We start from the raw sequence: 9,969 nt of genomic DNA, 5'->3' as shown, positions 1-9,969 counted from the left end.
ATGCTTCTTGAGCATTCACTATGCCTCAGGCCCTAATTTAGGCAGTGAGGATATAGCAATGAATAAAACAGATCAAACCACTACCAGTGGGAGACAGATGCTAATAAGTAAAACACTTATTTTGATGACCAGTATTAAGTGCTAAGGAGAAAAAAAGTCAGCAAGAAGGTTTTGGAAATACAGTTTTCCATCTAATTTAATTATTTGATTACCCATTTGTTAATCAGAAAATGCCACTTAGTTCAAGATCTTGTTAAAACCTTTCTAAATTATATGCACTATACTTTCAACAAATATTTAGCCATCACAGTGCTATGATGCTAATTCCCCCAGAAATCTTGATGATGGTCACTCATCTCTCTCTCCCTTGAATTTCAAGCCATATAGCTTTACCTCCCATTTCTCCTTGTTTATGTTATGAACCCATTTTTTATGTATATATTTAATTGGAGCTCAATTTGCCAACATATAGCATAACACCCAGTGCTCTTCCTGCAAAGTGCTCCTCTCAGTGCCCATCACCCAGTCACCCCAACCCCCCACCCATCTCCCTTTCCACTACCCCTTGTTCATTTCCCAGAGTTAGGTGTCTCTCATGTTTTGTCACCCTCACTGATATTATCACTCATTTTCTCTCCTTCCCCCTTTATTCCCTTTCACTATTTTTTATATTCCCCAAATGAATGAGACCATATAATGTTTGTCCTTCTCTCACTGACTTATTTCACTCAGCATAATACCCTCCAGTTCCATCCACGTCAAAGCAAATGGGTATTTGTCATTTCTAATGGCTGAGTAATATTCCATTGTATACATAGACCACAGCTTCTTTATTTATTCATCATTCTTCATTCTTAACTAAGGATTTGGACCCTAGGATTTTATGCTGTTTTCCAACCACAGTTGTACCAATATGGCGAGTGCTTTCCATAGTCACTTGAGGAAATAAAGACTCTAACACACCAGTGTTCCAGTTCCTTGAAATTTACAACTGCAGATGCTACCACTCACTGCATAATGCTCTCTGGGCACCTTGAGCAATGCTATTGCGGAGAATCTCTCCAACTCCATCCTCCATCTGCCCATGCTCACTCTCTCATGTCTTCCCTTGTAGCCTCGTGAGGGCCTTCTAGGATTATTAACTCATCTGGTCATTCTCTCAGCAAATGTTCGTTGAGCATCTGTTATGAGCAGAGCACTGTGAAAAATGCAGGAGGGAGTAGTAAATAGGAGAAACATACTCAATGAGCTTGCAAAATATAGGGGAAGAAAGATGGTGGGCAAGTAATTACGCATGTGATGAACATTAAGGAATAGAGTGTAAGTGTAAGGGAAGCTCACCTAGCCAGGGGACCTAAGAATGTTTCTGTGACATGCTTTCTCTGAAGTAGAAACTGAAGAATGAGAAGCTAACCATGCAGAGAGTTAAGAAAGGCATTCCCACAGAGAGATCAACATGTTTAAAAACTCTGAGGTATGAGATATTTACACTTTCAAGGTGTACAAAGAAACAGAAAATATCCCAGTGAGTCTGGGGTATGAAGCTGTGCCAAAGAATAAAAGCTGAGAGAGCTATAGCAGGGCCAAATCATGTGGATTGTTGGGTTAGTGTTTAAGGATTTTGACTTTATCCCAACAGCAATAAGGAGCTATGCCCAAACTAGACCTCCTAGTCAATCATATATTTACTCTTACTAGTATCTATGACATCTTCGAATCACAAGCTTGGATCCAATTAAAATCTGCCTCCTCGAATCCTTTTTCTCAGTAGCTCAGTGCTATTGAGGAACATTGCACAGCCAGGATGGCTGGCATCATTGTAATCTTTTGCCTTCTCAGCTCATTTGGAATTGTTGTGCCACTTTTCTATCTCTTTACTCACTCCTCTTTGATCAACTATCTCGTTCCTCTCAGTAGATAGCACAAACTGTGTCCATTCTTTGTATCGTTCTATCTGCCCCCCACTCCTAGCCCCCAGACAGAGGTTTCATTTCCAACACAAGCCGGGCCATTGAGCAGGAACTACTCTCTAGGTAGAACGCCTCTACCTAAACACGATCCATAATCTTGCTGCCACACTTACTCCCTTGCCCCCATTTGTGGGTTGGTGGTCATTTTCTTTACTTCACAACCCATTTCTCCACTTTTAGTTCGATCATTTTTCTCACATCTTGCTCCTTCGTTATCACTTTACTTTTCTAAATCTTTAGCCTGCCTACCACCCTCGATTTTGTTTCTATATGGTATGCATTATTTCCCTATACCCCACATCACACTATCATGGAATAATGTGTTTGTATTTTTTAAAGATTTTATGTATTTATTCATGAGAGACACACACACAGAGAGAGAGAGAGAGGCAGAGACACAAGCAGAGGGAGAAGCAGGCTCCATGCAGTGAGCCAGATGTGGGACTTGATCCCGGGTCTCCAGGATCACACCCTGGGCTGAAGGCAGGCACTAAACCACTGAGCCACCCAGGCATCCCATGTTTGTTTATCTAATGGGCCACATGCTACTCAAGGGTGGGGTTATGTGTCTCATCTTGTGCCCTGTCCACAGGCATCACCTCTCAAGGTAGGACTTCCCTTCTTCCCCAGACCTTTCTGAAACAGACCACGAGGTGACAGCTTCTTCACATTCCATGTATGTTTTTGAGGTTTTATGTGTACCAGAGACAAAGAAGGTCAAAAGACTGCCCAGATCCAGGAGAGAAGGTATGTTCAGATGGTTACAATGGTTGTAGAGCACTTTGGAAGAGTGCCTACACGTAGGGGGTCCCCTGGTATTGGCTTTCGGGCTGGAGGCTGGGCTGAGGAGTGGCTCAGAGGAAGGTGGAAATGGTGAGCAAAGGGGAAGGGTGCTAGGGGGCTGCTTGTAGGACCCAGCTAGTTGAGCCCAAAGGTCCTGCCTTCTAAACCTGAGTGTCCAGGGTCAAAATAAAGGCCCAGAAGAATCAGAAACTTGATGAGAGGATGTGAAGATACTAAGGTGTAGTAGGTCTCAAGTGCTGAGAAGGGAATAGGAAAGGGGGGGAAAGCACATTCACCATTCATGGGGGAGCCATTCGTAATTAACAGACACAAATAGGTGACAATTTTCTAAGTTCAATGATCTGCCTTTAGTGGTTTTTTTATTTGCTTATATTCTGAATCTGAAGTGGGGCCAAAGTGTCCAGTATTACTCAAAGAGAACCCTCACATCTATGTGCTGTCAAAGCACCCTGTGCGTACTTCTATATCAGCCTTTGCCAGGACGCTGCAAGTGATTGTGGCAGGCTGTGCATAGCACCAAAGATCACTGCTCTGACGGCAAGTTCATCCATTCAAAGCGTGTGTCACTTGCTAATTAATTCAAAGTCACCATGCAAAGTAGCAACAACCGTGGCATTCACCACATCATAGGTCCTCATAAGACTATGAAGCTCCAAAAGGCAGGCAGGATCCCATGTCTTGTAACTTTTCTGCTTCCAGTACATCATAATAATAGCTAATGATTATTGAGGTACCATTATTATTCTCAATTTATAGATAAGACAACTGAGTCACCAGAAGATTGAAACTTGTCCAAGGTTACATAGGTTGCATTAAAATGGGGTGGCTCAGTTGTGCGTCAGCTTTTAGCTCAGGTCATGATCCCAGAGTTCCAGGATGGAGTCCCACATCAGGCTCCCTGCTCAGCGGAAGTCTGCTTTTCCCTCTGCCTGTCACCAATCCTCCATCTCTCTCTCTCTGTGTGTCTCTCAAATAAATAATAAATAAATAAATTTTTAAAAATAAATAAACTGGGAATTGAAGCATCATTATTTTTTTTGTTTGTTTCTCCTTATAAGGATAAATCATATGTGGACCAAAAACTTGAATGTAGGCAATACAGTATGGCTCAACTTGATAGGTGCTTGGTGGTGGTGGTTCCAGTTAATAAAGATATTATTATTCATTAATTTTAGACTTTAGACTGGGGAAGAAATGTATGCTGATTTTGTAACAAGTGGATTTTTCATGTGGTGTATAGCTTGTGTTATAGTAGTTGCTTTTCTCATGACCAGAGTTCAACTGTACTGAGGAGGGACAAGTCTACTTTGGGGAGAAGGCAAAAGTAAAATGGAAGGGGACGGCGTGGGCAGGCCATGCCTAAGAGAGCAGAGGCCAGGAGAAGAACAGAGAGAGAGAGGGGTGGCCACCCCTAGATTCTACCTGAGGAAGTGTGGTCACTGTTAGGCTGGGGGTGGGTAAACTGTGTTGAAAACAGTATTGTTTGTGAAGTAAAGTGATCCACTCCAATGCTACTATCTTAATTGCCATGACTCAAAGTTCCAGCTTCTCAATTTTTTACCTCACCACCTATAAAACTTCCAATCGGTGTGCATCCAAGTGATATAGTCTATACACATGACCTCTAGTACGCAAACGCACAATTTTAGTGCCACCAAAGCAAATCAGTTCTGGCAGAGGTTAACTAAATGCGAGAAAGTTGCAAATTATACAGCATAAGAGCTAATCTTCCAAGTGACCGATGTCTATTCATAATGAAAGGAGTTTGTTTCCACAGTTTTTAAAAAAATTTCTTCTATTTTTCAGTGGGGTTTCTATTTCTTCTGGACTATTTTCCTTGGAATTGTTTACCTTCTCCTGCAATTCAGAGACCCCAAAGATGCAAGTGCAGACCACTTTGTTCACGCTGTGTCTGATGTGGCTAGGGGATACCCTCCCAGGAGGAGCTGGGTGGGTCACAGATAACCAGCTAGACACTGTGCAACAGTTGGCCTGATTCTTCCAAGTGCTCTTACTTAGGAAGGAAGCTTCAGAGCATCTGCCCCAGCTTAGCTTATTTCTCAATGATGTGGAAAATACGCATGTGAAAAAAAGAGAAATGAAAATCACTCCACAGGATGAGTGAAAAGTTTGTGAGCAAAGGGTTTTATTTATTATGTTTTTAGGTCTCTGTGGTGACTGTCGCCATGTTCCTGCTTTATTTTTTTATATGGTGAAATCGATGTGTAAGCTCACAAATGCAGACTTTACCTAATTTGAATGGGCATAGGTCATCGATAGATGGATTTACTGATCTTCTGGCTGTGATTTCCAGGACATGCACTGTTGACAGTTAGGATTGCTTCACCGAGACCCTGAAACTCACATATTAGGTCACAAATGATAGAAGCGATCTTGCCCTCCTCCCTAGTGGGCATGTGTCACAAAATCGCCTTGCAGTGGGTCCCAGGGTGGACCCACTGGCTGTCTTGCCTTCAGCAGGGAGAGAAGCTCCCGCAGACCAGGACTCTGGGAGTTTTCAGGCAGTTTTATGTGAGCACTCATGGAGAAGTCACCTGCGCTCCCTTGACTTTAGGCCAAGGTTAAATACAGTTTATTGCTTTAAGAACTTCATTTTCCTAAATAACAAATGAAAGCTAACAAGCAAGTCTCAAGATCACAAACTGAAGTTTGGCGGATGCCAGGGAGGCAGTTCACAAGGGACCGTCACTTAGCTTCAGCCTCCTTCAGGATCCTGAGCACTACCTGTCGGAGAGGCTTTGGGACTCCCGAGAATCCACCTAGAATGTATTTCCCTTTCTGCCAAACGGTAGTTGGGGGAGGGCTAATAGTTTGGGGAGAAGAGGAAGGGTCGCAGCTTCCGTGCCCATTAGGCTGTGGCAGAGTTGTTTTAAGCCCAGCGCCCTTCTAAGACCTGCAGGCAAAGCCCCGGTGTCTGCCCCGCGCCCCGCGAAGGGGCTGCAGGCCAACGAGCTGGGCCCTGCCCCTGCTAATAGTTGTGCTTAAAATTCCTGTTTCTTATCTTATTTACTGATTGATGGGAACGTGACTTCGCAGCCCTTCCTCCCCGACCATCCTGGTCCCGCCGAGTGAGTCACTTGACACAGGGAGCATCAGGCGACAACGTCTGCTGCCTTGTTACACCCCGTGGACCAGGGAATCGCGTCCGCCTGGTGCCCGCCTGGTGCCTTATCGGAGCCACCTGAAGAGCCCGGCCACACAGGGTGGCCTCCCTTCATTTAAAATCCACAGAGGGAAAAAAAAAAAAAATCACAAAACCATTTTGTCAACAAACTCCAGCAAACGACAAAAGGCATGCATGTGGCTTTATTTTTCCACTACTTTTCTTCTTAAATCAGGCTCCCTGGTTTTAACAAAATAAATAAACAAATAAACAAGTCTCTGGGTTACTCTCAAGGAGATCACATTTTTAAAAAATCAAATAATTTCCTACAGCCAGTCTGTTTTGCAGTGTTTTTTCTTGTTTTTCTTTTTCTGCTCTTTTTTCCCCCCTGTAGATTCTGAAAAGAAATAAGCGGCTGTAGGCATCGCCTGTGGCTCTCTGGTCTTGCTCCTTGGGTGGTCTGAGCCGACTTTATGATTTATTCAGCTAATGGGAAGGGAGCATGACCCCCAGTGGCCACAGAAAGAGAGCTGCATGTGGGTTTAATGCTTTCACCACAAAAATGTCTGCTATGACTAAGCTCTGTGGCTGAAGTCACTGTCTGAATGGTGCTAAAAAGGAATTTAGGCATTAAGTGTGCACTATTTACTATAGATCGGCTCTTGGGATTAGGCCAAGGGGTTCGTACTCAGTTTCAAAGAATAGCATGGAAGCTGCTAGGAAAATTAGAGCTGTGCAATTTATTTTTACCAGTCTCCCTGGTGAGTTACCCGGTGAAGGATTTACCTCATATGCTTTTTTTCTCCCCTCTGGTACTAAAGAGTCATTTAAAATGTGCCAGTTTGTGCATTTTATAGAGTTTTATTGTGGAGGTATCCCTAGGTTTTTGTTTGTTTGTTTATCAGAGCCTCAAGTCACTGTGTTATTGTTCTTTAATGTGATTTTGAAACTATAAAAGAATGCCTAATGTTGAAAAAAAAGGACAGGCATGAGGGAGGGAGGGAGGGAGAGAGAGAGAGAGAGACAGAGAGAGACAGAGAAGAGAGGAAAGTTCTCTTGCTGCGCGCTGCCCTGCTAGAGAGGCCTCTTTGATCCAGCGAGGGTCCTGACAGCAGTATTATTGGTGCAAAGGAATGAACACATTCTGCTTTATGTTGATTCTTTGACGATGAGGAAAGCGGATGGATGGAGTGAGGAGGAGGGAGACAGGGGGACCTGTTTGTAATTTTGACTAAGATGGATGATCTTTACGGTCAAGTCACTGTACTACCTGCTGCTGCAATTCCGGCATGTTTGCTTCTGCTGGGTTCACAAATGTGCCAAACTGAGAAGTGAATCCCCCTGAAGTCTGTAGCTCAGGTTCCTGGGTCCAGTATGCAACGAGCCTCCTCAGAATGTTTCTTGATGTCACTTTGTACTTCAAAGTCCACAAGAACACCCAGGCCAGTCCGAGTCACTGGCTTTCAAACATAACACATATGAAAGCCCCACGTTACTTCGCTGCTTGTGATTGCAGCTTAAACCAATTGAAATTACTAGACTTAGCTGTGTGCCAGCCGGAGTTCATTACTATAGGGGAGTGTGCCCCCCATCTCCCTCCACCCCCCTCAATGTGCTAAGGGACTCCATTTGCAGTTTCTGCTCCACGTTTTTCCTTGTAAAAGCACTTTGCTTGTATCCTTGCAAATCAATGCCATTTCCAGTAATGAGAGTTACTATCTGAGACTTCAGGACACTTCAGTTCCCCGGTAAGCCTTAGGCTTAGTCTTCCTCTATGTTTCACAGGTCGCGTAGCAAGGCAGGGCTGCATTTTCCCCATCTATGACATGGAAAGAGAAATCCAGGGCTGCATCGGACTAGCTGGCCGGACTAGCTGGCCGTCAGGTCCCTAGAGATTAACAAATTTACCAAAACAGAGTACTTGACCTTTCATTTTCCCGGGGCTGAGCAGATAGGAAGGGTCAGGAAAACCACTTCCTTAAATTACTCTGTTCTCCTCGCATGCATTTTTATTAAAAAAAATAATAATAAGAAGAAAAATCAAAGAAGCTTTTCCCCATCTTTCTACTTTGTATTGTTTCTGATCTCCTTTTCTGCATTTTACAGATCCAAAGAGGCAGAACTTCCTCCCCCAAAATGGTGATATGGTGACAGTATAACTCCTACTGAGAAGAGATAAATACCTCAGTTAAAATTAAACAAAAGCTAAATGCAATGTGATATGCTGGATTAGATCTTAGAACAGAAGGAGGTTATTAGTGGAAAAACTGGTTCAGATCAAATAAAGTCTGTCATAGAGTCAACAGCATTGTGCTGTACTTAATGTCTTAGTTTGGATACATGCACCGTGCATTAAGGGAAGCTACAGAGACGCTCTGCAGGAACTCTGCACCATCTCTGCATCTCTTCTGTAAACCTAATATTGTCTCAAAATGAAAAGTATACAAAAATAAAGCAACAATTTTTGTCCGAAGACTGATTTGTTTTAGGCTCTGATTGGTAGCCTCCATCTCTTCTCTTCACCCATCCACTCTCTAGACCCAGTCCATTTTCTGTAGCTGTCTAGAAAGTTCATTTGCATAATGCCCAGTGTTTAAAGGCCTACTCCTGTGTCCCAACTTTTTTTTTTTAAGATTTTATTTATTCATTCATGAAAGATATACAGAGAGAGGCAGAGACACAGGCAGAGGGAGAGCCAGGTTCCCTGCAGAGAGCCCGATGAGGGACTCCATCCCAGGTCTCCGGGATCACGCCCTGAGCAGAAGGCAGACATTCAACCATTGAGTCCCCTGGGTATCCCTGTGTCCCAACTTTTAATGTCTTACTATCCTTGCAGAGCTGTTATAAACTGGCTGTGCCACGCGTCGTGCCATACTCAGCAAGGTAGTGCGGTTCTAGGCTCTCTGAGGACACCACCCCATAGGAAAGAAGAAATCAGGTTGTAGATAAAAGTACTGGAATGACAGTGACGACACTATGAATGTAGGAGATGTGAGGTTGTTTTTTACGCCACAGTGCAGTTGTTTTTACCGTGTTCGTGGACAAGATCTGATGAGGTCCTTTGCCAGGTGTCATAGCTCCAGGGCTGCTCACAATATAAGGCAGAGTTGCGCCCAATAGATATTTTCAGAGTGAGGGAAGCTCAGCACACACTTCACATTCCACATGAACGAAAGAGTCACAACCATGACATAAAGGACAGATTTGTTATAACAAAGGCTCTGTTAACACTGAGTATTACATTGCTTTTCTTTCCATTCGTCCTTCCAGCCTGGATCAAAAAGGCAGGATGAGTAATGATGGAGGGAAGATACCACCTGAAATATAACTGCCTCTCAGGCCTTTCGAAAGCAAAAGGTTGTTTTTGGCATTGTGTATTCATTTTTTGGTAGAGAGCTGGTGGGAGAGAGAGAAATGTGAGAAGAAGAATTGCAAGGGAATGGGGATAATGAGGACCAAAGGAATCTTTCCTTGTGGTGTGGGTTTCCCACCCTAATTGGTCGCCACCCCAAACCACCCGAGTGAGCACACTGGGCAGATGGAGGCAGATGGATCAGCAGCAGCACTGTGCCTGTCTACATCTGCATGTTTCTGGCACACAGGTGTTTCAACTTTATTCAGCCAGGAAGCAGCTTTTCCCCCTTCTTTTTCAGGGGAGGGAGTTTTGGGGAGGTGGGAACACCCACGATTGTTTCTCAGAATAAGAAGGAGGCAGGGGTTGGGGGAGGGTGCACAGCCCACCCACCGCCTATAGATTCCGTTGCTTTCCTGTGGGTCAGCCTTATTCTGCAAGGTGTAAATCAGAGGGCAGATGCATGATCTGGGAAGTTTTCCAGATGCACATTGCACAAAGGCCCATGTGTTCTCATTGTGCAGAAATCACATGCCATCAGAGCAGGTCTGGGACACCAGACCTGTGCGGGGACGTGTCATTCTGTCTGCAGGTCTCCACTTAGTGGAGAACAATGTTGCAGACGCAGTGTAAGAGCTTAGAAGCCAAGGGAATGGACGGTTAAGAAAAGCCACCTTGTCCCCTGTGGAGGCTGGAGGCTCCACGGAGCCGGGTGCCAG

The sequence above is a fragment of the Canis aureus genome, chromosome 13 (genome assembly GCF_053574225.1).
Source record: "Canis aureus isolate CA01 chromosome 13, VMU_Caureus_v.1.0, whole genome shotgun sequence".
NCBI classification, from domain to species: Eukaryota; Metazoa; Chordata; class Mammalia; order Carnivora; family Canidae; genus Canis; species Canis aureus.
Note: the sequence above shows the minus strand (reverse complement) of the source record.